At 39.1% G+C, this 26910-nt stretch overlaps 1 pseudogene; it reads left to right on the forward strand.

Moving 5' to 3' along the window:
- The window catches only part of LOC148777852 (nuclear nucleic acid-binding protein C1D pseudogene), a 41356-nt pseudogene extending 16873 nt beyond the window's left edge, over window positions 1-24483 (forward strand).
- The last annotated feature ends 2427 nt before the right edge of the window (window positions 24484-26910 follow it).

Raw genomic sequence — 26910 nt, forward strand, 5'->3', positions numbered from 1 at the left:
GTTCCCTTTATTGAACCCCTCTCCCACCTCCCTCTTTCCCATATACTCCCTCCAGGTCATCCCCGTGCACCAGCCCCAAGCATCCTGTATCATGTGTCGAACCTGGACTGGTGATTCATTTCACATATGATAATATACATACTACAATGCCGTTCTCCCCAATCATCCCACCTTCACCCTCTCCCACAGAGTCCCAAAGACTGTTCTATATACCTGTGTCTCTTTTGCAATCTCGTATACAGGGTTAAGGTTACCATCTTTCTAAATTCCATATATATGCGTTAGTATACTGTATTGATGTTTTTCTTTCTGGCTTACTTCACTCTGTATGCTGCTGCTGCTAAGTCACTTCAGTCGTGTCCGACTCTGTGTGACCCCACAGACTGCAGCCTACCAGGCTCCCACCAGGAAGCCCACCAGGCTCCCCCGTCCCTGGGATTCTCCAGGCAAGAACACTGGAGTGGGTTGCCATTTCCTTCTCCAATGTGTGAAAATGAAAAGTGAAAGTGAAGTCGCCCAGTCGTGTCCGACCCTTAGCGACCCCACGGACTGCAGCCTACCAGGCTCCTCCATCCATGGGATTTTCTAGGCAATAGTACTGGAGTGGCTTGCCATTGCCTTCTCCGATAGGCTCCAATTTCATCCACCTCATTAGAACTGATTCAAATGCATTCTTTTTGATGGCTGAAAAATACTCCATTGTGTATATGTACCAAAGCTTTCTTATTCATTCATCTGCAGATGGACATCTAGGTTGCTTCCATGTCCTGGCTATTATAAACAGTGCTGCCATGAATACTGGAGTACATGTGTCTCTTTCAATTCTGGTTTCCTCAGTGTGTATGCCCAGGAGTGCGATTGCTGGATCATATGGCAGCTCTATTTCCAGTTTTTTGAGGAATCTCCACACTGTTCTCCATAGTGGTTGTACTAGTTTGCATTCCCACCAACAGTGTAAGAGGGTTCCCTTTTCTCCACACCCTCTCCAGCATTTATTGCTTGTAGACTTTTGGATAGCAGCCATTCTGACTGGTGTGAAATGGTATCTCATTGTGGTTTTGATTAGCATTTCTCTGATTATGAGGGATGTTGAGCATTTCTTCATGTGTTTGTTAGCCATCTTTATGTCTTCTTTGGAGAAATGTCTGTTTAGTTCTTTGGCCCATTTTTTGATTGGATCACTTATTTTTCTGGAATTGAGCTGCAGGTGCTGCTTGTATATTTTGGAGATTAATCCTTTATCAGTTGCTTCATTTGCTATTATTTTCTCCCATTTTGAAGGCTGTCTTTTCACCTTGCTTATAGTTTCCTTTGCTGTGCAGAAGCTTTTGATTTTAATTAGGTCCCATTTGTTTATTTTTGCTTTTATTTCCAATATTCTGGGAGGTGGGTCCTGGAGGATCCTGCTGGCAATCTCCTATTTAAAATTTTAAGTATTTAAAAAACTAATTTCATTAACCAAAACCAATATATAAGATTAGACAGATTTTACCATGAGATTTCTTTGCATTAAATTGCTGTCATATATGTGGTATTCCATATCTAAGCAGTCATTCTTAGGAAATGAACAAATGTTCAGTAGTATGGATGATCTAAAAGAAGCAATTAAATGAACATCAGGATAATTAGGTAGTGCCTGTAATTTTAATGTATTAAGTTACAAATGTACATTTTATAAATCCCTTGAGGAAAATGAATGCTTACATTGAATTAATACCTAAGAAAAATAGCTTTAAGAACATATGCCAAACAAATGTATTAGTGAGTACTAAAGTCTGTTTATTTCCACTTAATCAAAGATAAAGGGGGGTTTACTGAAAAACTCCAATTCCTTTTAGTGTTGCCAACAAGCAAAATTTTCCCGTTTGTCTCCACGATTAAGAAAAATAGGAAAAGCTAGGTTCTGCAATGTTCAGCGCATCCATGCACGCCAGGGCCTGACACATCACATTCATGGAAGAATCAGCTTGGTTCTAAAATTCCTCTTATTAGCCTATACTTGTGGATTGACAAGAAGTGGCCATTATCACCACTCCAGACCTTAGTAAAAACTCAGTTCACTCATTGTCCTCTAAGAAAGCTAGAGTAGAGTTTATAAAATGTTGACCCCCAAGCAATAGGGTCTTAAATGGGTACACCTTTATTGGGTATATATTTGGGGGATTAGAAATGAAAACATTAGATAACCAGGTGCTTTCCTTTGGCAATTTGAGTACACGCTTGCTGAGCGGTGGTAGCAACATGCATTTACTGCCCACACAGCCTATTATGACAAAGAAACAAAGAAGCACTGAATTGGCAGTAAGAGTGTTGAAGTTCTGGTTCTAATGCCAGTGCTCATCTTCTGAATGATTGAAACAATTCCTTGCCATTTTATGCTATAAGTTTTCTCATCTGTAAAATGACATTTGAATTATGCAGATGTCCTCCAATTTGAAAATATAAAGGCAATATACAGGGTAGGCTGAAATGGTACCAGAAATATAGTGAACAAATATTGGAAATATTATGTCCAGTGGAAAATACTGGTAAATTCGATTGGAAAATATTAAGTTCAAATGGAAAACATTGTTAAATAAAAAGAAAATGTAAACTTTGGAAAGGGAGAGATGCTGGTTTTTGGTCATTCATTATGTACATGACACTATACCATATTCTTTATTGCATAATCTTGTTTAATTCTACCAGCAACACTATGGGCTTAAAAATGTTGTAGTTGCAATTTGCCCATTTTATATAAGCAGGAAAATTGATATAAATTCTCAAAATAATAATCAATTTAATTAAGGAAAAATATTTTGTAGGCACAGAAATAGTTATTGGAGAACACTAAAATAAGGGGGGGGGGAAATGACTGTGACCTCATTTTTTCTGTGCATGAAAAAATCTCCCATTAACATTATAGATTTGGTTGGCATAAATCTTATTAAATCAATGTGAAGAGGGCTGTAGAAAGCTCTGTTGGCTTTCTTCTTCTTTTGCAGTATAGTCTACTGTATTGTCCTAAATAATGATTTATTTTGGATCAGTGCTTTTCATCTTTAAGGGGAATATGGCATATAAACCACCTGGAGATCTCATTACAATGCAGATTTTGAATCAGTAGTTCTGGAGTGGAGACTAAGATTTCACATTTTCCATTTACGACACCCAGACTACTTTCCTCGGCAGTTAAGCTTTATCACAAACTCATTTAAAAAAAAAAAAAGAAAATTCCAGTTTACATACATTATTGAATACTGTCTGAGATCTGTGTTCTTTATAATTTCTACTTCTGCAGTATCCTAATTACTTACTGAAACTCCTAGTAAGTCAATATTTTAACTAGAGCCTGATTGTTTTGATATGCAGTGCTGAAAGCAGTAATCTGCTTTTCTCTTATTTTTAATGGAGAAAAATAAATATAATCAAAGCGTTTTTAGATGATGGAGAATATGAGATAGTCATTGTGTTCTAATTTCCATTCATATAATTTTCATCAAAGAGTATTAACATTATATGAAATATAGTGGGTTGAATTTTGTTTCCCCAAAAGCTATGTTTGAGTTCTAACCTCCAGTACCCATGCGTGCTGACTTGCTTCAGCCGTGTCTGATTCTTTGAGACCATATGGACTGCAACCTTCCTGGCTCCTCTGTCCATGGGATTCTCCAGGCAAGAATACTGGAGCAGGTTGCCATTTTCTCCTCCAAGGAATCTTCCCAACCCAGCGATCAAACCAGTGTCTCTCACATCTCCTGCTTTGGCAGGCTGGCTCTTTACCACTAGCACCAACTGGGAAGCCCAGTACCCATGAATATGACTTTATTTGAAATTAGGATCATTTCAAATGTAAGCACAAAGGTGAGATAATATAGAATTAGAATGAGCCTTAAGTCAAATGACTAGATGCCCTTTGTAAGAGAGGAAAACACATAGAGCTACACACAAGCAGATGTGAGGATGGAAACAGATTGAAGTGATGCAGATACAATCACAAGAACACCAAGAATTTCTGGCAACTGCTAACAGCTGGGACACAGGCATGGAGCAGACACTCTCTCAGAGTCTCCAGAAAGAAACCACCTTGATGACTAGGCTGTGCTGAGCTAATCATTCCAGGCCTGATATCTGATATGTGCCCCTTCAAAGTTGCCTGGGGGCTTCTGTACTGCTTCATTTTTAATCCGAGATCTGGGTTAAAGGAGCATCTGACTATTTAAAATTTCTCATTATCACAGCAGATAGAAAGAAAGTGATGAAGCAAGCAGGGGCACTTACAACTTCTGCCCAAGAATGATACATGTTAATTCTACTCACATTTCTTTGGCCAGTTCAGGTCATAGGAACTCTCCTAACTTCAAATGGGAGGTGGAATTCAGTCCTGCAATGTGTTAGGAAGAAGAGGGAACTGGAGTGTTTGCAAACATCATTAAGAATACTATATACAGAGTCAATTTTTTGTCCATCTTATACAGAAAAAGAAAACACAGAGAGTATTAGTCACTCAGTTTTGTCCAACTCTTTGTGATCCCATGGGCTGTAGCCCGCCAAGCTCCTCTGAGCATGTAATTCTCCAGGCAAGAATACTGGAGTGGGTGGCCATTTCCCACTCCAGGGAATCTTCCTGACCTGAGGGATTGAACCATGGTCTCCTGTATAGCAGACAGATTCTTTACTGTTTGAGCCAACAGTTCTGCCCATCTTATACAGAAAAAAAAAAAAACCAAAACACAGAGATCCTATGTAATTGGTCTGAGGTCATACAGCTATTAAGTCTTGAAGTCAGGACACAAATAAAAATAGCTTACGTCCAAAGTCTTTGAATATGATGGACATATAATTTCATGTACAATTTTCACATATAATTCCAAGAGATTTCAGGATGCTCACTCATCAACCCTGAGGCAAGACAGACCAGATTATACTGCAATAATGTGGTGCTGGTGCTCAGTCACTTTAGTCATGTCCAATTCTTTGAAATCCCATGGACCATGGCCTGCCAGACTCCTCTGTCCATGGAATTCTCCAGGCAAGAATGCTGGATTGGGTTGCCATGCCCTCCTCCCAGGATTTTCCTGACCCAAGGATCAAACTCATGTCTCTTACATCTCCTGAACTGGAAGGTGGTTCTTTGCCACTAGGATCACCTGGGAAGTCCACTGTAGTAACAAACCACAATAAAGTTGCATTGGCCTGAAACAACAAATTCCTAAGCACAAGCTGGAATCAAGATTGCCCAGAGAAACATCAATAACCTCAGGTATGCAGATGACACCACCCTTATAGCAGAAAGGGAAGAAGAACTAAAGAGCCTCTTGATGAAAGTGAAATAGGAGAGTAAAAATGTTGGCTTAAAGCTCAACATTCAGAAAACTAAGATTATGGCACCTGATCCCATCACTTCATGGCAAACAGATGTGGAAACACTGGAAACAGTGACATCTTTATTTTTCTGGGCTCCAAAGTCACTGCGGATGCTGACTACAGCCATGAAATTAAAAGACACTTACTCCTTGGAAGGAAAGTTATGACCAACCTAGACAGCATATTAAAAAGCAGAGACATTACTTTGCCAGCAGGGGTACATCTAGTCAAGGCTATAGTTTTTCCAGCAGTCATGTTTAGATGTCAGAATTGGACTATAAAGAAAGCTGAATGCCAAAGAATTGATGCTTTTGAACTGTGGTGTTGGAGACGATTCTTGAGAGTCCCTTGGACTGCAGGGAGATCCAACCAGTCCATTCTAAAGGAAATCAGTCCTGAATATTCATTGGAAGGACTGATGTTGAAGCTGAAACTCCAATACTTTGGCCACCTGATGCAAAGAGCTGACTCATTTGAAAAATCCTGATGCTGGGAAAGATTAAAGGTGGGAGGAGAAGGGGATGACAGAGGATGAGATGGTTGGATGGCATCGCTGACTCAATAGACGTGAGTTTGAGTAAACTCTGGGATTTGGTGAAGGACAAGGAGGCCTGGCATGCTGCAGTCCATGGGGTCACAAAGAGCCAGACACGACTGAGTGACTGAACTGATACACTCAATTGGAAAGAGATTCTGCTTATTATTTTCATTTAGGATTTCAGGCTGAAGGATCAGCCTCCACAACAGACACTTCTGGATTGATATCTGAGAAGAAAATGTGAGGTGTGGGGTATTTCTCATGACCAATTTAGGTTCCATCGAGGAGATACATCTGACACTTGCATTTAAAGCTTATTGGCTAAAATAAGTTGACATGTCCTGACCCAATTAAATGGCATCCTAATGTTATTCTACTACATGCTCAGAAGAGAGGAGAATCAAAAATAATGGACAAAGGGTATTAATGATCACAGATCCCATCCAAGGTGCTAACTAACCATAGACATTACATTGACTTACAAAAGAATCAAATGATGTGCCTTCCACTCAGGAGCAGCACATATTTCTATAGAAATACCAGAAACTAATATAATTACCAAATATAGAAAAAAGTTTTTGGCGAATAAAACAAAAAATCCCTTCCTGTGTATATAGGGTTTCATCAGTTCCCTGAGAGACGAATTTTGAAAGACGATTTTATGATTTATTTATAAAGTTATTTTAAAATAAATCATCACCTTAAAAACCATCATTTATGATATTCATCTCTCCCTTTAACTGTCGATACCAGTTATCCATCCCACTATAGCTTTTCTGTTTCAATCAATAATTCACTTATTTTCCAAAAGTTACATGACATTTTTGATGTGTTTTGATTACTTACTCTTCAGCATTTTCCCCACTGCAACTGCTGAATGCTAATCATAATGGAAAAGAGTTGGTTGTGGTTATATTTAAGCAGAAAATTGCTCTGGTCTGTCGGATGCCTTTAGGACGCAATTATTCATACACCATGCTGTGGTATCTCAGGTGCAGCAGATGGTAGGCAGTGGCTGTCCATCACTAAATTGGGATGATTTGACTGATAGGGTGGCATCAGTGTGGGGAGTGAGCATCTATTAGCTTTTATTATCACCCAACATGACACTAGCTAATCCCCTCTATCACCTACGTTCACTTCATTACTTTAATTATAGGCACAGTGTTTAAAGGGGATAAATCCAATAATAAATTTGAAAAATACCTAAAAATGTAGTTGATATTCTAAAATTGGCAGCCATCAAAATAAAGCAATAGTGATTTGCTACTTCAAAAGAATGAGAAGGAAAATGAAACAAAACCAAAAATACACAAAACTTCTTTGACTTCCTCCCGTCTTCATTCTTCACAGCCAATCAGCCATTGCTTTCTGTTGATTATCCCTGTATGTTTTACTGCACTTTTGTCTTCTCTTTCATATTCTGTCATCTTCTTTATTCAAGTCTATGGTCCATTTCATCAGGACTATTGCATTAAATTTACTTTCTACTACCTACTACCAGGAGTGTGTGTACATGTGTGTGCTCAGTCGTGTCCGACTCTTTACAATCCCATGGACTGTAACCTGTCAGGCTCTTCTGTCCACGGAATTTTTTATGTAAGAATACTGGAGCCGGTTGCCATTTCCTACTCCAGTGGATCTTCCCAATGCAGTGACTGAACCCACATCTCTTGCATCTCCTTTCATTGGCAGGCAGATTCTTTACCACTGTGCCACCTGCAAAGCCCACTACCAAGGTCAGTTCAGTTCAGTTATACATGCCCTTAATTCATTATCACCAGGTTTACAACCTTCTTTCCTTTTGTGAACGTTTTAAAGATTCCATAAAATGCCAGTGTTGTTTAGTGAGGGGTCTATACTGATCCCTAGGGAGAGTTTTTAAATTTCATGGCAATGATTGGTTTATCGCTTTAATTGAGGGAATTCTAGCATAAACTAGGGTACTGGACCCAGGCTTATTAGATTGCAAATGTGGGACAATCTCATGCAAAAAACTTTCCTGACATCTTGCATGATTCTAAATGTGTAGGGAAAAATACACTTAAAATTAAATGAACCTAGGAACTATCATATTTTTATAAGAATATAAAATATTTTTTATATTTTCATGTACAATGAATTCTATAAGATGCTATCATTTAGATGGAAGAATTTTTTATAACTTGATGAAAAGTTCTTAGTATTTCTGGAAGTTAAGTCCCTAAAATCCATTATATTTGTGGTTTTTCAGACACAAATAATCAACACTAACCTTGGTACTCTCTTAAAACATTCATTCATGAGAATTCTGAATACAAATGCCACTGAACTTTGCTATGTGTTCTACTGTAGTCATGTTAAGGCATCTGCAGATTCAAAAATACATATTATTTCATCAAAAATTACTTTTCACATATATTTTCCTTTATATTATTAGTCAAGATATTATGTTTATGCTTTTGAAATATTTCTATTTCAGTAGATTAATAAATTTGTTATCACAAATATTTACTGTAAAAATAGTTATGTACTTAACCTTGGTGAGAATCTGCTCAAATAAATGGCAAATTATTTTTCTTGTCTTTTCAGCCTTCCAAAATTTCCTTTTCTATCTTTACTACTTCTCAATGTGTACCCTCTTTTCTGTCAAATTGGTTGAGTTCCTCTTCACTGAGTGATATTCAGTAGTGTCAGAATGGCTTGTTTTCCTTTTTCCTCTTTATCAAAAGACGTACAACTCTTCAAAGTCTGTCTTTCTTGATGTCCAATTTCAGCAGGGAATCTATAGCTTTAAGCTTCAGTACCATGAATTTATCACTTAAATTATGCAGTGTGTCTGTTTTTGTAAGTGTCTTCTAATTTTTGGCTTCTTGAAGATGAAGATGTAAGAACTCTCAGACTCCTTCATCTTCCCCATCTTGCCCAGCACACTATATAAATGATTAGTACTAAAGAGTATTTGTTGATCGATTAATTCTGTGATTAATGTACATCTCAGTTCAGTTCAGTTCATTTCAGTCACTCAGTCATGTCAGACTCTTTGTGACCCCATGAACCACACAGGCCAGGCCTCCCTGTCCATCACCAACTGCCGGAGTCTACCCAAACCCATGTCCATTGACTCGGTGATGACATCCAGCCATCTCATCCTCTGCCATCCTCTTCTCCTCCTGCCCTCAATCTTTCCCAGCATCAAAGTCTTTTCAAATGAGTCAGCTCTTCTCATCAGGTGGCCAAAGTATTGGAATTTCAGCTTCAACATCAGTCCTTCCAATGATCTTCCAACTGATCTCCTTTAGGATGGACTGGCTGGATCTCCTTGCAGTCCAAGGGCCTCTCAATTTTCTTCCCCAACACCACAGTTCAAAAGTATCAATTCATCAGCACTCAGCTTTCTTTATAGTCCAACTCTTACATCCGTACAAGACTACTGGAGAAACCATAGCCTTGACTAGGTGGACCTTTGTGGACAAAATAATGTCTCTGCTTCTTCACATGTGGTTTAGGTTGGTCATAACTTTCCTTCCAAGGAGGAAGCGTCTTTTAATTTCATGGCTGCAGTCACCATCTGCAGTGATTTTAGAACCCCCCCAAATAAAGTCAGCCACTGTTTCTACTATTTCCCCATCTGTTTGCCATGAAGTGCTGGAACCGGATGCCATGATCTTAGTTAATTGAATGTTGAGTTTTAAGTCAACTTTTTCACTTTAGTCTTACACTTTCATCAAGAGGCTCTTTAGTTCTTCTTCACTTGCTACCATAAGGGTGGTGTCTTCTGCATATCTGAGGTTATTGATATTTCTCCCAGAAATCTTGATTCCAGCTTGTGCTTCCTCCAGTCCAGCGTTTCTCATGATGTACACTGCATATAAGTAAAATAATCAGGGTGACAATATACAGCCTTGACGTACTCCTTTTCCTATTTGGAACCAGTCTGTGGTTCCATGTAGAGTTCTGACTGTTGCTTCCTGACCTGCACACAGGTTTCTCAAGAGGCAGGTCAGGTGGTCTGATATTCCCATCTCTTTCAGAATTTTCCACAGTTTATTGTGATCCACACAGTCAAAGGCTTTGGCATAGTCAATAAAGCAAAAGTAGATGTTTTTCTGAAATTCTCTTGCTTTTTCCATGATCCAGCAGATGTTGGCAATCCAGCGGTGCCTCTGCCTTTTCTAAAACCAGCTTGAACATCTGGAAGTTCACGGTTCATGTATTGCTGAAGCCTGGCTTGGAGAATTTTGAGCATGAATTTACTAGCATGTGAGATGAGTGCAATTGTGCCGTAGTTTGAGCATTCTTTGGCATTGCCTTTCTTTGAGAATGGAATGAAAACGAACCTTTTCCAGTCCTGTGGCCATTACTGAGTTTTCCAAATTTGCTGGCATATTGAGTGCAGCACTTTCACAGCATCATCTTTCAGGATTTGAAATAGCTCAACTGAAATTCCACCACCTCCACTAGCTTTGTTTGTAGTGATGCTTCCTAAGGCCCATTTGACTTCACATTCCAGGATGTCTGGCTCTAGGTGAGTGTGAGTGATCACACCATCATGATTAAATGGGTCATGAAGATCTATTTTGTACAGTTCTTCTGTGTACTTTTGCCACCTCTATCTTAATATCTTCTGCTTCTGTTAGGTCCATACAATTTTTGTCCTTTATTGAGCCCATCTTTGCATGAAATGTTCCCTTGGCGCCTCTAATTTTCTTGAAGAGATCTCTAGTCTTTCCCATTCTATTGTTTTCCTCTATTTCTTTGCATTGATTGCTGAGGAAGGCTTTCTTATCTCTCCTTGCTATTCTTTGGCACTCTACTTCAAATAGGTATATCTTGCCTTTTCTCCTTTGTTTTTCACTTCTCTTCTTTCACAGCTATTTGTAAGCCCTTCTCAGACAACCATTTTGCTTTTTTGTATTTCTTTTTCTTGGGGATGGTCTTGATTCCTGTCTCCTGTACAATGTCACGAACCTCCATCCATTTTTCATCAAGCATTCTGTCTATCTGATCTGGTTCCTTAAATCTATTTCTCACTTCCACTGTATAATCAAAAAGGATTTGATTTAGGTCACCCCTGAATGGTCTAGTGGTTTTCCCCACTTTCTTCAATTTAACTCTGAATTTGGCAATAAGAAGTTCATGATCTGAGTCACAGTCAACTACTGGTCTTGTTTTTGTTGACTATATAGCACTTCTCCATCTTTGGTTGCAAAGAATATAATCAATCTGATTTTGGTGTTGACCATCTGGTGATGTCCATATGTAGAGTCTTCTCTTGTGTTGTTGGAAGAGGGTGTTTGCTATGACCAGTGCGTTCTCTTGGCAAAACTCTATTAACCTTTGCCCTGCTTCATTCTGTACTCCAAGGCCAAATTTGCCTGTTATTCCAGGTGTTTCTTGACTTCCTACTTTTGCATTCCAGTCTCCTATAATGAAAAGGACATCTTTTTTGGGTGTTAGTTCTAGAAGGTCTTGTAGGTCTTCATAGATTTGTTCAACTTCAGCTTCTTCAGAGTACTGGTCGGGGCACAGACTTGGATTACCATGATATTGAATGGTTTGCCTTGGAAACGAACAGAGATCATTTTGTCAACTTTTAGATTGCATCCAAGTACTGCATTTCTGACTCTTTTGTTGACTATGACGTCTACTCCATTACTTCGAACGTATTCTTGCCCACAGTAGTAGATATAATGGTCATCTGAGTTAAATTCACCCATTCCACTCCATCTTAGTTCACTGATTCCTAGAATGTCGGTGTTCACTCTTGCCATCTCCTGTTTGACCACTTCCAATTTGCCTTGATTCATGGACCTAACATTCCAGTTTCCTATGCAATATTGCTCTTTATAGCATCAGACCTTGCTTCTATCACCAGTCCCATCCTCCTCTGGGTGTTGTTTTTGCTTTGGCTCCATCCTTCATTCTTTCTGGAGTTATTTCTCCGCTGATCTCCAGTAGCATATTGGGCACCTACTGACCTGGGGAGTTCATTTTTCAGTGTCCTATCTTTTTGCCTTTTCATACTGTTCATGGGGTTCTCAATGCAAGAATACTGAAGTGGTTTGCATTCCTTTTTCCAGTGGACCACATTCTGTCAGACCTCTTCACCATGACCCGTCCATCTTGGGAGGCCCCACAAGGCATGGCTTAGATTAATTGTTAGACAAGGTTGTGGTCCATGTGATCAGATTGGCCTGTTGTCTGTGATTGTGGTTTCAGTCTCTCTGCCCTCTGATGCCCTCTCTCAGTGCCTACCATCTTACTTGGGTTTCTCTTACCTTGGACATCGGGTGTCTCCTCACAGCATCTCAGTGCTGCTCAAAACGGTGGATGAGGATCACATAGGAGGTTATGAACAGCGAGACTCTAGCCCAGATTGCTTCAGTTCAGTTCAGTTCAGTCGCTCAGTCGTGTCCGACTCTCCGCAACCTCATGAATCACAGCACTCCAGGCCTCCCTGTCCATCACCAACTCCCGGAGTTCACTCAGACTCATGTCCACAGAGTCGGTGATGCCATCGAGCCATCTCATCCTCGGTCGTCCCCTTCTCCTCCCACCCCCAACCCTTCCCAGCATCAGAGTCTTTTCCAGTGAGTCAACTCGTCACATGAGGTGGCCAAAGTATTGCAGTTTCAGCTTTAGCATCAGTCCTTCCAGTGAACACCCAGGATCGATCTCCCTTAGAATGGACTGGTTGGATCTCCTTGCTGTACAAGGGACTCTCAAGAGTCTTCTCCAACACCACAGTTCAAAAGCATCAATTCTTCGGTGATCAGCTTTCTTCACAGTCCAACTCTCACATCCATACATGACCACGGGAAAAACCATAGCCTTGACTAGACGGACCTCAGTTGGCAAAGTAATGTCTCTGCTTTTTAATATGCTATCTAGGTTGGTCATAACTTTCCTTCCAAGGAGTAAGCGTCTTTTAATTTCATGGCTTCAATCAGCATCTGCAGTGATTTTGGAGCCCAAAAAATAAACTGACACTGTTTCCACTGTTTTTCCATCTATTTCCCATGAAGTGATGGGACCAGATTCCATGATCTTTGTTTTCTGAATGTTGAGCTTCAAGCCAACCTTTTCTCTCTCCTCTTTCACTTTCATCAAGAGGCTTTTGAGTTCTTAGGTCTAGTTTATTGAAATGTAAACTGGGAGTCTATGGAGACCTTCTGATACCTTTGACTGGTAAACCCTGTATCATCCTGGAATGTGAATCTGTTGTTGCTCAGTCGCTCAGTCACATCTGACTGTGGACCCGTAAACTGCAGCACACCAGGCTTCCTTGTCCTTCACTATCTCCTGGAGTTTTCTCAAACTCAGTGTCCACTGAGTCAGTGATACCATTCAACCATCTCATCCTCTGTCACCCCCTTCTCCTCTTGCCCTCAATTTCCCCCCACATCAAGGTCTTTTCTAATGAGTTGGCTCTTCGCATCAGGTGGCCAAAGTATTGGAGCTTCAGCTTCAGCATCAGTCCTTCCAATGAATATTCAGGATTGATTTCCTTTTGGATTGATCTTTTTGCAGTCCAAGGGACTCTCAAGAGTCTTCTCCAGCACCACAACTCAAACGCATCACTTCTTCAGCATTCAACCTTCTTTATGGTCCAACATTCACATCCATACATGACTACTGGAAAAAAAAAAAAAAACATAGCTTGGACTGTATGGCCCTTTGTCAGCAAAGTGATGTCTCTGCTTTTTAATATGTTGTCTAGATGGTCCACACCAAAATCAGATTGATTACATTCTTTGCAGCCAAAGATGGAGAAGCTCTATACAGTTAGCAAAAACAAGACCAGGAGCTGACTGTGGCTCAGATCATGAACTCCTTATTGCCAAATTCAGACTTAAATTGAAGAAAGTGGGAAAACCACTAGACCATTCAGATATGACCTAAATCAAATCCCTTATGATTATACAGTGGAAGTGGGAAATAGATTTAAGGGACTAGATCTGATAGATAGAGTGCCTGATGAACTCTGGACGGAGGTTCGTGACATTGTACAGGAGATAGGGACCAAGACCATCCCCATGGAAAAGAAATGCAAAAAAGCAAAATGGCTGTCTGAGGAGGACTTACAAATAGCTGTGAAAAGAAGAGAAGCGAGAAGCAAAGGAGGAAAGGAAAGATATAAGCATCTGAATGCAGAGTTCCAAAGAATAGCAAGGAGAGATAAGAAAGCCTTCCTCAGCGATCAATGCAAAGAAATAGAGGAAAACAACAGAATAGGAAAAACAAGAGATCTTTTCAAGAAAATTAGAGAAACCAAGGGAACATTTCATGCAAAGATGGGCTCGATAAAGGACAGGAATGGTATGGACCTAACAGAAGCAGACGATATTAAGAAGAGGAGGCAAGAATACACAGAAAAACTGTCCAAAAAAGATCTTCACAACCAAGATAATCACAATGGCATGATCACTCACCTGGAGCCAGACATCTTGGAATGTGAAGTCAAGTGGGCCTTAAATAGCATCACTATGAACAAAGCTAGTGGAGGTGATGGAATTACAATTGAACTATTTCAAATCCTGAAAGATGATGCTGTGAAAGTGCTGCACTCAAATTTGGAAAACTCAGCAGTGGCCACAGGACTGGAAAAGGTCAGTCTTCATTCCAATCCCAAAGATCATGACCAAGTGGGCTTTATCCCAGGAATGCAAGGATTCTTCAATATCTGCAAATCAGTCAACATAATACACCACATTAACAAACTGACAAATAAAAATCATATGATTATCTCAATAGATGCAGAGAAAGCCTTCGACAAAATTCAACATCCATTTATGATAAAAACCCTCCAGAAAGTGGGAATAGAAGGGACATACCTCAACATAATAAAAGCTATATATGACAAACCCACAGCAAACATTATCCTCAATGGTGAAAAACTGAAAGCATTTCCCCTAAAGTCAGGAACAAGACAAGGGTGCCCACTCTCACCACTACTATTCAACATAGTTCTGGAAGTTTTGGCTACAGCAATCAGAGCAGAAAAAGACATAAAAGGAATACAAATTGGAAAAGAAGAAGTAAAACTTTCACTGTTCGCTGATGACATGATCCTCTACACAGAAAACCCTAGAGACTCTACCAGAAAACTACTAGAGCTGATCAATGATTACAGTAACGTTGCAGGATATAAAATCAACACACAGAAATCCCTTGCATTCCTATACACTAATAATGAGAAAATAGAAAGAGAAATTAAGGAAACTATTCCATTCACTGTTGCAACGAAAAGAATTAAATACTTAGGAATATATCTACCTAAGGAAACAAAAGACTTGTACATAGAAAACTATAAAACACTACTGAAAGCAATCAAAGAGGACACTAATAGATGGAGAAATATACCATGTTCATGGATTGGAAGAATAAATATTGTAAAAATGAGTATACTACCCAAAGTAATTTATACATTCAATGCAATCCCTATCAAGCTACCAAAGATATTTTTCACAGAACTAGAACAAATAATCTCACAATTTGTATGGAAATACAAAAAACCTCGAATAGCCAAAGCAATCTTGAAGAAGAAAACTGGAACTGGTGGAATTAACCTGCCGGACTTCAGGCTCTACTACAAAGCCACAATCATCAAGACAGTATGGTACTGGCATAAAGACAGAAATATAGATCAATGGAACAAAATAGAAAGCCCAGAGATAAATCCACGCATCTATGGACACCTCATCTTTGACAAAGGAGGCAAGAATATAAAATGGAGAAAAGACAGTCTCTTTAACAAGTGGTGCTGGGAAAACTGGTCAGCCACTTGTAAAAGAATGAAACTAGAACACTTCCTAACACCATACACCAAAATAAACTCAAAATGGATTAGAGAGCTAAATGTAAGACCAGAAACTATAAAACTCCTAGAGGAGAACGTAGGCAAAACACTCTCCGACATAAATCACAGCAGGATCCTCCATGACCCACCTCCCAGAATATTGGAAATAAAAGCAAAAATAAACAAATGGGACCTAATTAAAATCAAAAGCTTCTGCACAGCAAAGGAAACTATAAGTAAGGTGAAAAGACAGCCTTCAGAATGGGAGAAAATATTAGCAAATGAAGCAACTGATAAAGGATTAATCTCCAAATTATACAAGCAGCTCCTGCAGCTCAATTCCAAAAAAATAAATGACCCAATCAAAAAATGAGCCAAAGAACTAAACAGACATTTCTCCAAAGAAGACATAAAGATGGCTAACAAACACATGAAAAAATGCTCAACATCCCTCATAATCAGAGAAATGCTAATCAAAACCACAATGAGATACCATTTCACACCAGTCAGAATGGCTGCTATCCAAAAGTCTACATGCAATAAATGCTGGAGAGGATGTGGAGAGAAAGGAACCCTCTTACACTGTTGGTGGGAATGCAAACTAGTACAGCCACTATGGAGAACAGTGTGGAGATTCCTCAAAAAATTGGAAATAGAACTGCCATATGATCCAGCAGTCGCACTCCTGGGCATACACACTGAGGAAACCAGAATTGAAAGAGACACGTGTATTCCAATGTTCATTGCAGCACTGTTTATAATAGCCAGGACATGGAAGCAACCTAGATGTCCATCTGCAGACGAATGGATAAGAAAGCTTTGGTACATATACACAATGGAGTATTATTCAGCCATTAAAAAGAATACATTTGAATCAGTTCTAATGAAGTGGATGAAACTGGAGCCTATTATACAGAGTGAAGTAAGCCAGAAAGAAAAACACCAATACAGTATACTAACACATATATATGGAATTTAGAAAGATGCAAATGATAACCCTGTATACGAGACAGCAAAAGAGACACAGATGTACAGAACAGTCTTTGGGACTCTATGGGAGAGGGTGAGGGTGGGATGATTTGGGAGAATGGCATTGAAACATGTATGTTGTGATATGTGAGACGAATCACTAGTTCAGGGTCAATGCATGTTATAGGATGCTCAGGGCTGGCATGCGGGGATGACCCAGAGGGAGGATAAAGGGAGGAGGGAGGTGGGAGGAGGGTTCAGGAGGGGGAACTTATGTAAACCTGGGGCAAATTCATATCAATGTATGGCAAAACCAACCAATATAATATTGTAAAATAATTTGCCTCCAATAAAAAAATAAATTAATTACCTAAAATAAAAAAAAAAAAAAGAAAGGCAATGCCAAAGAATGCTCAAACTACCGCACAAATGCACTCATTTCACACGCTAGTTAAGTCATGCTCAAAATTCTCCAAGCCAGGCTTCAGCAATATGTGTACCGTGAACTTCCAGATGTTCAAGCAGATTTTAGAAAAGGCAGAGGCACCGGAGATCAAATTGCCAACATCCGCTGGATCATGGAGAAAGCAAGAGAGTTCCAGAAAAACATCTATTTCTGCTTTATTGACTATGCCAAAGCCTTTGACTGTGTGGATCACAACAAACTGGAAAATTCTGAGAGATGGGAATACCAGATCACCTGACCTGCCTCTTGAGAAACCTGTATACAGGTCAGGAAGCAACAGTTAGAACTGGACATGGAACAACAGACTGATTCCAAATAAGAAAAGGAGTACGTCAAGGTTGTATATTGTCACCCTGCTTGTTTAACTTCTATGCAGAGTACATCATGAGGAAGGCTGGGCTGGAAGAAGCACAAGCTGGAATCAAGATTGCTGGGAGAAATATCAATAACCTCAGATATGCAGATGACACTACCCTTATGGCAGAAAGTGAAGAGGAACTAAAAAGCCTCTTGATGAAAGTGAAGGAGGAGAGTGAAAAAACTGGCATGAAGCTCAACATTCAGAAAACAAAGATAATGGCATCTGGTCCCATCACTTCATGGGAAATAGATGGGGAAACAGTGGAAACACTGTCAGACTTTGTTTTTTGGGCTCCAAAATCACTGCAGATGCTGATTGCAGCCATGAAATTAAAAGATGCTTACTCCTTGGAAGGAAATTTATGACCAACCTAGATAGTATATTAAAAAGTAGAGACATTACTTTGCTAACAAAGATCCGTCTAGTCAAGGCTATGGTTTTTCCCGTGGTCATGTATGGATGTGAGAGTTGGACTGTGAAGAAAGCTGATTACAAAAGAATTGATGCTTTTGAACTGTGGTGTTGGAGAAGACTCTTGAGAGTCCGTTGGACTGAAGGAGATCCAACCAGTCCATTCTAAAGGAGCTCAGTCCTGGGTGTTCACTGGAAGGACTGATGCTAAAGTTGACACTCCAATACTTTGGCCACCTCATGGGAAGAGTTGACTCACTGGAAAAGACTCTGATGCTGGGAGCGATTGGGGGCAGGCGAAAGGGACGACAGAGAATGAGATGACTGGATGGCATCACTGACTTATGGACATGAGTTTGAGTGAACTCCAGGAGCTGGTGATGGACAGGGAGGCCTGGCGTGCTGTGATTTATGGGGTCGCAAAGAGTCGGACACGACTGAGGGACTGAACACAACTGAACTGAGGTTTGTCACAGTGTTTCTTCCTACGAGCAAGCGTCTTTTAGTTTTATGGCTGCAGTCACTGCAGTGATTTTGGAGCTCATGAAAAGAAAATCTGCCACTGTTTCCAATTTCACCACATCTGTTTACCATGAAGTGGTGAGACTGGATATAATGATCTTAGTTTTTGAATGTTAAGTTTTAAGCCAGCTTTCCTGAAGTTAAATGATATTTATGATGAGGGCTAGTTAAACGCTACCCCACTTTATCAAGAATGTTAGGGCTATCAAATACCATATTGACCCATTGGTTTCTCCTATAGGTGTTACTCCGGAGAAGGCAATGGCAAGCCACTCCAGTACTCTTGCCTAGAAAATCGCATGGACAGAGGAACCTGGTGGGCTGCAGTCCATGGGGTCGCTACTAGTCAGACACGACTGAGCGACTTCACTTTCACTTTTCACTTTCACACATTGGAGAAGGAAATGGCAACCCACTCCAGTGTTCTTGCCTGGAGAATCCCAGGGACAGTGGAGCCTGGTTGGCTGCCGTCTATGGGGTCGCACAGAGTCGGACACGACTGAAGCGACTTAGCAGCAGCAGCAGCAGCAGCAGCATAGGTGTTACTCAGCTGAGATTCTGTAAAGTAGCCGCTTTTTGAACCTGCAAAGAAACCGTTGGAAAGAACAATTCATCTCTTATGATTGCTTCTATTCCACTATCCAATTTTAGTTGCCAAAAGATTGGAGACTCCTGACAAGTCACAGGAAAAATAAATCATGGATTGCATTTCTTTTGTAGTATTCATAAAATTTACATATCCATCAAAACTTTGTACTTTCATTTTTTTATTTCCAGAAATACATTATTGGTTGAGAATGTTATCATTGGACTACAAAATGAAACACAAAAAAAGCAAACTAGTAAACAAACAAATCAAAACTCACTTTTTTTAAAACTCTGGTATTACCACTCCAATTTTAGTCAAAAGATATGATTTTTCTCTTCATTTTAATAAGCATAATTAATGCTGAAATGCAAATATAATACTTATGATTCCTCAAAACTGAGATATTGTTTAGAAATATACATCTTCTAATAGTCTGCTTTTTCTAGGAAAACGTAAAGTGAAAAATTATCCAAGATAAAATTTTGTTGAGTAGCCTGTCAAAGTCAGTTGTATTATTTTCTTCTCCAGTAAAAGAAAATGTCAGATGCTGTCTTGTACAGATTCAAGATCACCTTGAAGCAATTTTTAGGAGGGTATTGCAAATTATATAAATGTGTGAGAGATAGCTCCCTAACCAGTGGAAAAAACATAAATCATTCATTCGTTCATTTAGTAAAGAATTTTTGAGTCACCTCATGAGTTTAACACTGTTTTAGGCTTTGGGAATACAACAGGGGCCACAATAGACAAAATCCTTGTGAAAAGTAAAGTGTTAGTCACTCAGTCATGTCCAACTCTTTGCGACCCCATGGAATTTGCTCACCAATCCATGGAATTCTCTAGGCAAGAATACTGGAGTGGACAGCCATTCCCTTCTCCAGGGTGTCTTCTTGACCAAAGAATCAAACCCAGATCTCTGCATTGCAGGCGGATTCTTTATCATTTAAGCCAAGCAGTATAATTTACTAGAGAGAAAGAGGAAAAAAATCATCCAGATATGTGATTAAAGTATCAGGTTGTGTGAAGTGCCATGAAGAATAATGAACTGGATTAAGGTTGCAGAGAGTAATAGCAGCACTCTTTTAGGTGGGGTTGTCAGGAAATGCCTTTCTGAGGAGGTGGCACTTGAGCAAGGCAAAGGGAGCCTCGGGTGGAAAGAAAACAAGTATCATATGGAATAGGGAGTGCATGGCATGCTGGGAAAACAACAGAACATTTTGCTGCGATGGGGCTTTTGTGAGGGTCTCTTAAACAATTTTACATGGGAATAGACTGAAACAGGGCATTGAGCTTGCTGGGACACTGTGTTCAGAAGTGAGCATGGAGTTGCTTTCAGAGGACGTAACCTCAGGTTCAGACCTGACCCTCCTGTAGGGACTCAGTTCTAAGAAGTGTTGTGCATGGGAACTAAAAACTGCAGATTTGGTCTCCAACCTGCTTTTGTACTTTCAGCTCAGCAAAAGCCAGAGTGTTACCCCTCATTCAAAATGCATTTCGAAGAGATTCTTTATGGTCAGCTGGGAAACTGAAGAAAAAGGAAGCTTTGCCTTCAAAGACAGCTTAGTCTCCCTGATACCACCTTCTGAGCAGCTTTGACCCACAGGCTATCAGCTCTTCCTTGTAGGCTAAGCTTATAACCAGATGTACCTCAGCAGCATCCAGGGTTCTTAAGCTGTCCCATACACATGCAGTAGTTCAGGCCCAGAATGGACCTTTTCCCAGAGGCCAGAACCTTCCCGTCTGTGAAGGCACTGCACATAAGTATCTGCACTGACGGAACACCTGGGGGCATCTCAAGACCCATGGAAAAGGCATTGGCTTTGAGCATCTTGCTGAATTTGTAGAGGCATCTCTTGGTTAAGACAGTCCTCCATAAGAAAAGGAATACACAATTGCAAATATGAAACTAAATTTGGAAGTGAATGCTTACTTATTTGTAATACTTTACATTTTCTGGTTATATAGTCTTTTTCTTTTTTATTCTCCCTCCCCTTACTCTCTCCTTTGATAATCACAAATCTAATCTCTTTTTCTATATAGTGTATTTTGTTTCTATTTTTTAGACTCTGTCGCAGAGTTGGACACGACTGAGCGACTGAACTGAACTGAACTGATAAGTGGTATCATGGTGTTTGTTTTTCTCTGTCTGATTTATTTCACTTAGCATAATGCCTTTAAGATCCATTCATGTCAAAAGTGATAGGATTTTTTTTATGGCTGAATAGCATTTTATTGTATATATATGTACAACTTCTTTAACCATTCATCCATCAGTGGTCAGTTAGGTTATTTCCATGTCTTGGCTCTTATAAATAATGTTGCTAGGAACATGGGGTGGCGGGGGAGCAGTTGCATATTCTTTAATCATCTCCACACAGGATAAAAATTTTGTATAATCAATTTTTAGAAAGAATTCCAAAGTTTTTTATTATTGATAATTTAAAACAGTGGCAGGGAAGATTTCTCTTAAAAGGCCAAGTAGTAGAGATTTTATCCTTTGTGGGCCAAAAGGAAAAACTGATGATACCACATAGGTGCTTGTGTAACCATCTAAAATACATGTGTATAAAATGTGAAAATTATTCCTAGCTCATGGGAAACAATACAAATGGAGGCAGTGGACCAGATTTGATCCATGGCTGCAGTTGGATGACTCCTGGTTTAGAAAATTTTCTTTCAGCTTTCTTATTTGCAATATTCTGTAAATGTAGAAATTATTATTAAATCTGGAACATCTGACAGTATAATTTATTAGTCAAACTTTGAGAGTAAAAAGAATGCTTTTACTAGTTACTACTGGAACTGCACTAGAAGACAGGAATACCTTAAATAACTTTGAAATATGGCCAAGCTAAATTACTTTGATGTCTGACCTTTACTACATAACCAGGTTATTTGCCCAGTCCTGTCTGACTCTTTGCCACCCCATGGACTGGGGCCCACCAGGCTCCTCTGTCCATGGAATTCTCCAGGAAAGAATACCAGAGTGAGTTGCCATTCCCTTCTCCAGGGCATCTTCCTGACCCAGGGATCAAACCCAGGTCTCCAGCATTGCAGGCAGATTCTTTACCTTCTGAGCCACAAGGGGAGACGTGACCTTTAATACATAAGGACATACCAAATTTTCTAGTGTGATAGCTAATCAAATATTTCTCTAATTCACCATATTCATTAATATGATTTTACTGGCACTACACACTAGGTTTCTATTGTTCCTATAAGAAATTACCATCAACTTGGTGACAAAACCCACAAACTTATTATCTTGCAGTGCTGTGCTTCACAAGTTTGGCAGGGTGTCAGCAAGCCTGCATTCCTTTTTGGAAAATCTAGAAGGCAATGGCAAGCCACTCCAGTACTCTTGCCTAGAAAATCCCATGGATGGAGGAGCCTGGTAGGCTGCAGTCCGTGGGGTCGCTAAAGGTCGGACACGACTGAGCGACTTCACTTTCACACGTTGGAGAAGGAAATGGCAACCCACTCCAGTGTTCTTGCCTGGAGAATCCCAGGGACGGGGGAGCCTGGTGGGCTTCCGTCTATGGGGTCACACAGAGTCGGACACGACTGAAGTGACTTAGCAGCAGCAGCAGCAGAGAAGAATATAATTCTTCACCTTTAATAGTTTCTAGAAGCCACGTACATACCTTGGTTCATGACTTCTGCCTTCTATCTTCAAAGCTAGCAGCGTTGCATCTCTCTGATCCTTCTTCCTTAGTCATATATTTTCCTCTGCATTTGCCCCAATTCATTAGGACCTGATGCATTAGATGTGCTAAAATGATCCTATATGTTGAAATGTATTGAACATGTGACTTTGAAGTTATTGGTATGTGTAGCCCTAGGTCCAAATTTGTTCCCTATAAATTCTATTTAGCTTAGCATGATTATATCAAAAAAGGAGAAAATTATGGAACAGTTATGATTATATATATTGTTTTGTCAGGTATACTTATGACTGGAAAGAATTCCCATTTTAGCTAGGCATTGATAAAAACCAAATCTTCTGCTTAAATTTTATTTTATACGTGATGATTGGACAAATTTTCTGCAGAATCTGGTCTCCAGAACTTGATTTTTTACTTCATTTATTTTCCTTGCTAGATCTCATAAGGCATATTCTTATGTTAAAGAATCTCTGGTTTTGCACCTTCATGTCATGGTAACATGGTAACACATAGCTAGATATGAGGAGATACTCCCAGAAGCGAGCACCAACTGAACTATAGACCAAAGTAACGGGAAATCAAGTAAATGTAATCCTATTGACTGTATTCCCAGTTAAACTTCTCACCAGAATCCCCAGATGAAAAGACATTCATTCCAATGCACAGGACATGAAGGAAAACATAGTTCAGAGGGCAGCAGAGGAAAAGCTGCTTGTGGTTAAAATGTCTTACTTTGCATATTAGTAAAGCACCTGCTCATGTGAACACACATCTGGAAGCTCTTCCATGGTCTTGAAATAGACTTGTTCTAAGCAAAGCACAAAAGCATAAGCTTCCATAACTTCACAGTATTTCCACTTCTGCCATTTTGAAAAAGTTGCCTTTTCACTGAATGTGAGCTGGACAGTGGGCTTGCTCATTTTAAGGCTTCTCTTCGTCAGCACTGGTACCTGGAATGGAACTTTCCACTGAATGGAAGGATTTGCCAGGCTGCATGCTTTATGCAGTGCTTACTTTTACCTAGAAGTCAAGGAATAGTCCTTCATGACATCTGAGTTACCAGCACAGGTTAAAAACGTGTTGAATTCTCCCCTTTTACAAATCACAAGTGAGCCATCAGATTCCTAGGGTGTAGAAAGAGATTTTTCTGTATTTTGGAAAGATTTTCATCTACTTTCAGCAGTCGGACTCAATTCCTGGACTTTGGTCTTGGACTTTTGTTTACTTACCCCAAAATATTTAAAAAAAAATAGCATCAATACAAAGAGATTTAGATTGTGAAGTGGTCTTTTAAAATACTGTATGAGAATGAGCTTCCCCAAGTGATGATATTCATACAAGAAGTTGGAAGTCCTCAACTGGAAGATAATCCTCATCTGACCATACTGACACCCTGATCTTGGACTTCCAGCCTCCATGAAGGAATTAATGAAGACTATCCAGTAGAAATTCATGAATATTTATCAACATTTGAGAATTCCATTGGTGCTGTGGATGAAATGCTGAAGACCATGATGTCTGTTTCTAGAAATGAGTTGTTGCAGAAGTTGGACCCACTTGAACAGGCAAAAGTGGATTTAGTTTCTGCTTACACATTAAATTCAATGTTTTGGGTTTATTTGGCAACTCAAGGAGTCAATCCCAAGGAACATCCAGTAAAGCAGGAATTGGAGAGAATCAGAGTATACATGAACAGAGTCAAGGAAATAACAGACAAGAAAAAGGCTGGCAAGCTGGACAGGGGTGCGGCTTCAAGATTTGTGAAAAATGCTCTCTGGGAACCGAAACCTAAAAATGCATCCAAAGTTGCCAATAAAGGAAAAAGTAAAAATTAAAAAAAAAAATACTGTATGAGAATGATATATACTCTGAGTTTTGGAATTTAAGATGAACATAAGAGATTATTAAAAAACAAAAAAGGAGAGTTACAGTCTGTTCCTGTCTTAGAAATCTCTTTTTAAAATCTGGGCGTATTAGGGAGGTATTATATTCTAAGCCAGTCTCCAAAACAAATGCAACTGATGCTTATGAAGCAAATTTTGAAAGTGAATACGCTTTTTGGCATACTCATGGTGATTGTCACAGCATCCTACAAGTTAGATATCTATTCTGTGTATGAGAAAACTAAATTCAGTTAGTTTAAATGAGCTGCTTGCCCAACCTAATACAACCTACCCAAGACCATACAATAACAAAACTGGAATTTCAAGCTAGGATTTTTATCCCTATGTTTCTACTCTTTCCTATATATACTATACTCAAAAAATTCCTCTGGATATCTCATGGAAAATTTTCATTATAAAACAATTTTCTGTGCTCAGAAAACTTACATTATACATAGAAGATAACTTGCAAAACATAAAATTACAAGAGATGTTACAAATCAAATGTTATATATGCTCCATTGTTAATCACAGACTAATATATGCAAGCAATCTGAACTATCTACCCCAAATCCCACAAGAAATTCCTAGCAGCTATCTTCCATGATGCTTTTTATATTTAAATATAATTCTAGGATATTGTAGATAATGTGGTTTGTATATAAACAACTAGGTCAATTTGGTATCTTCCTATGTAAGTTTTAGATATATTCTTTTATATCTTTATTTTTTCATAAGGAAGAATAACCTCAGAAAAATGGCTGACAACATTATGGTTCCTGGTGATAAGCAGAGATGTGCTTGACTTTCTCCATATTAATGAAAAGGTGACATAAAAAATGACTTAAATGCAAAGAATTGATACACACTCCATCACACAGCAAGTAGGGTTATAGGACATTGCCTTGAGTTTTTCAAACAGGTCTGGGTTAAATTAAATCTATGGTCTTTTAGAAAACAGCCTTACCTTTTTCAATTTCATCTTGACAATTCAATGATTTAAATATTTTAATAGCTTCAAGGTATAATATTTTCTGAGTGTTGAGTGGGTTTGATGAAACATTAGAATCACAGGTTCCGGACAATCCCTTCTAGCAATTTAGCTGATGCTATTTGTGGGAATGGTCCTGACAGCCAATGAAAGGCATTTCTCAGCTCTTGAAAGATGCCTATTTCTCTGTCAGTTAGCTGAAGACATCACTGAAGGCCATTACCGTGACTGAGACCAGAATCCAAATAGAAAATCAGGTCCAACAGATATCTTTTCCTTTCCCCAACATGCTATTTTATGAAGCGCCTAGGAAGATATTTCCTTAATAAATGCTAAATCACAAGCCATCACGAATCTCCTGAAACATGGGAACTTAATCACTTATTCAAGTGTACTTGCCATGAAAGGCAAAAGAAAAAAATGCCGTAACAACCACAGGAAATTTATGTTTTGACAGTTAACAATATTTTGAAAAGATAACTTTATTTAACTAACAAACTCAGAAGACTTATAGAATTTGTGGTCATATAAGTACATATCACTATGCCATTTGTCTTTCCTTTTTTCAGAGACATTTTAGATGTATTAAATGTTAGTTCATAGATATGACTATTTTTAATCATGATACAATATTTCTTTACATTTATTGTTCTCATGCCCTTGACATTTTTGTCTTAGACAGGTTATGTAGCCTTTATAAGACATTGAAAATGGAACCCCTTTACAGATATATTTATTTCAGCCTTGGGTATTCCAATTTTATTTGTTATATCTTAACTTCAGAACAAATTTTGCACCAAATCATGTCAAAATCTTTTAATCTAAATATAATTACCATATACTAGTTGTAAGACAATGCTAGGAATGTTCATATCCAGTCAGCATTTTAATGCCCATAGTCTTTTAGGTTATGCTGTACTATGTTTAGGGGAAATAAATGAAATTTGTACAAGTAAAGTAATATTTTTAGGTTTATGTAATTGGTAAGTGTGAGACAGGACTAACTTCTTTTTTATCTTTAAATTCTTTTTTAATGACTAATGTTACATATATGTAATAAATAAATAATTTCTGTCATGTGTAAAAATCATACCATGGAGTTACAATTAAGAGTAAAGAGAAAGAACAAATATCAAATGTTAATCATTGGAAGGACTGATGCCAAAGCTGAAGCTCTAATACTGAGAGAGCTAAGAATTCAGTTCAGTTCAGTCGCTCAGTAGTGTCTGACTCTTTGCGACCCCATGAATCACAGCACGCCAGGCCTCCCTGTCCATCACCAACTCCCGGAGTTCACTAAACCTCATGTCCATCGAGTCAATGATGCCATCCAGCCATTTCAATCTCCGTCATCCCCTCTCCTCCTGCCCCCAATCCCTCCCAGCATC

Source organism: Moschus berezovskii, chromosome 5 (assembly GCF_049115385.1).
Source record: "Moschus berezovskii isolate FMDL1 chromosome 5, NW_MosBer_1.0, whole genome shotgun sequence".
Classification (NCBI taxonomy): Eukaryota; Metazoa; Chordata; class Mammalia; order Artiodactyla; family Moschidae; genus Moschus; species Moschus berezovskii.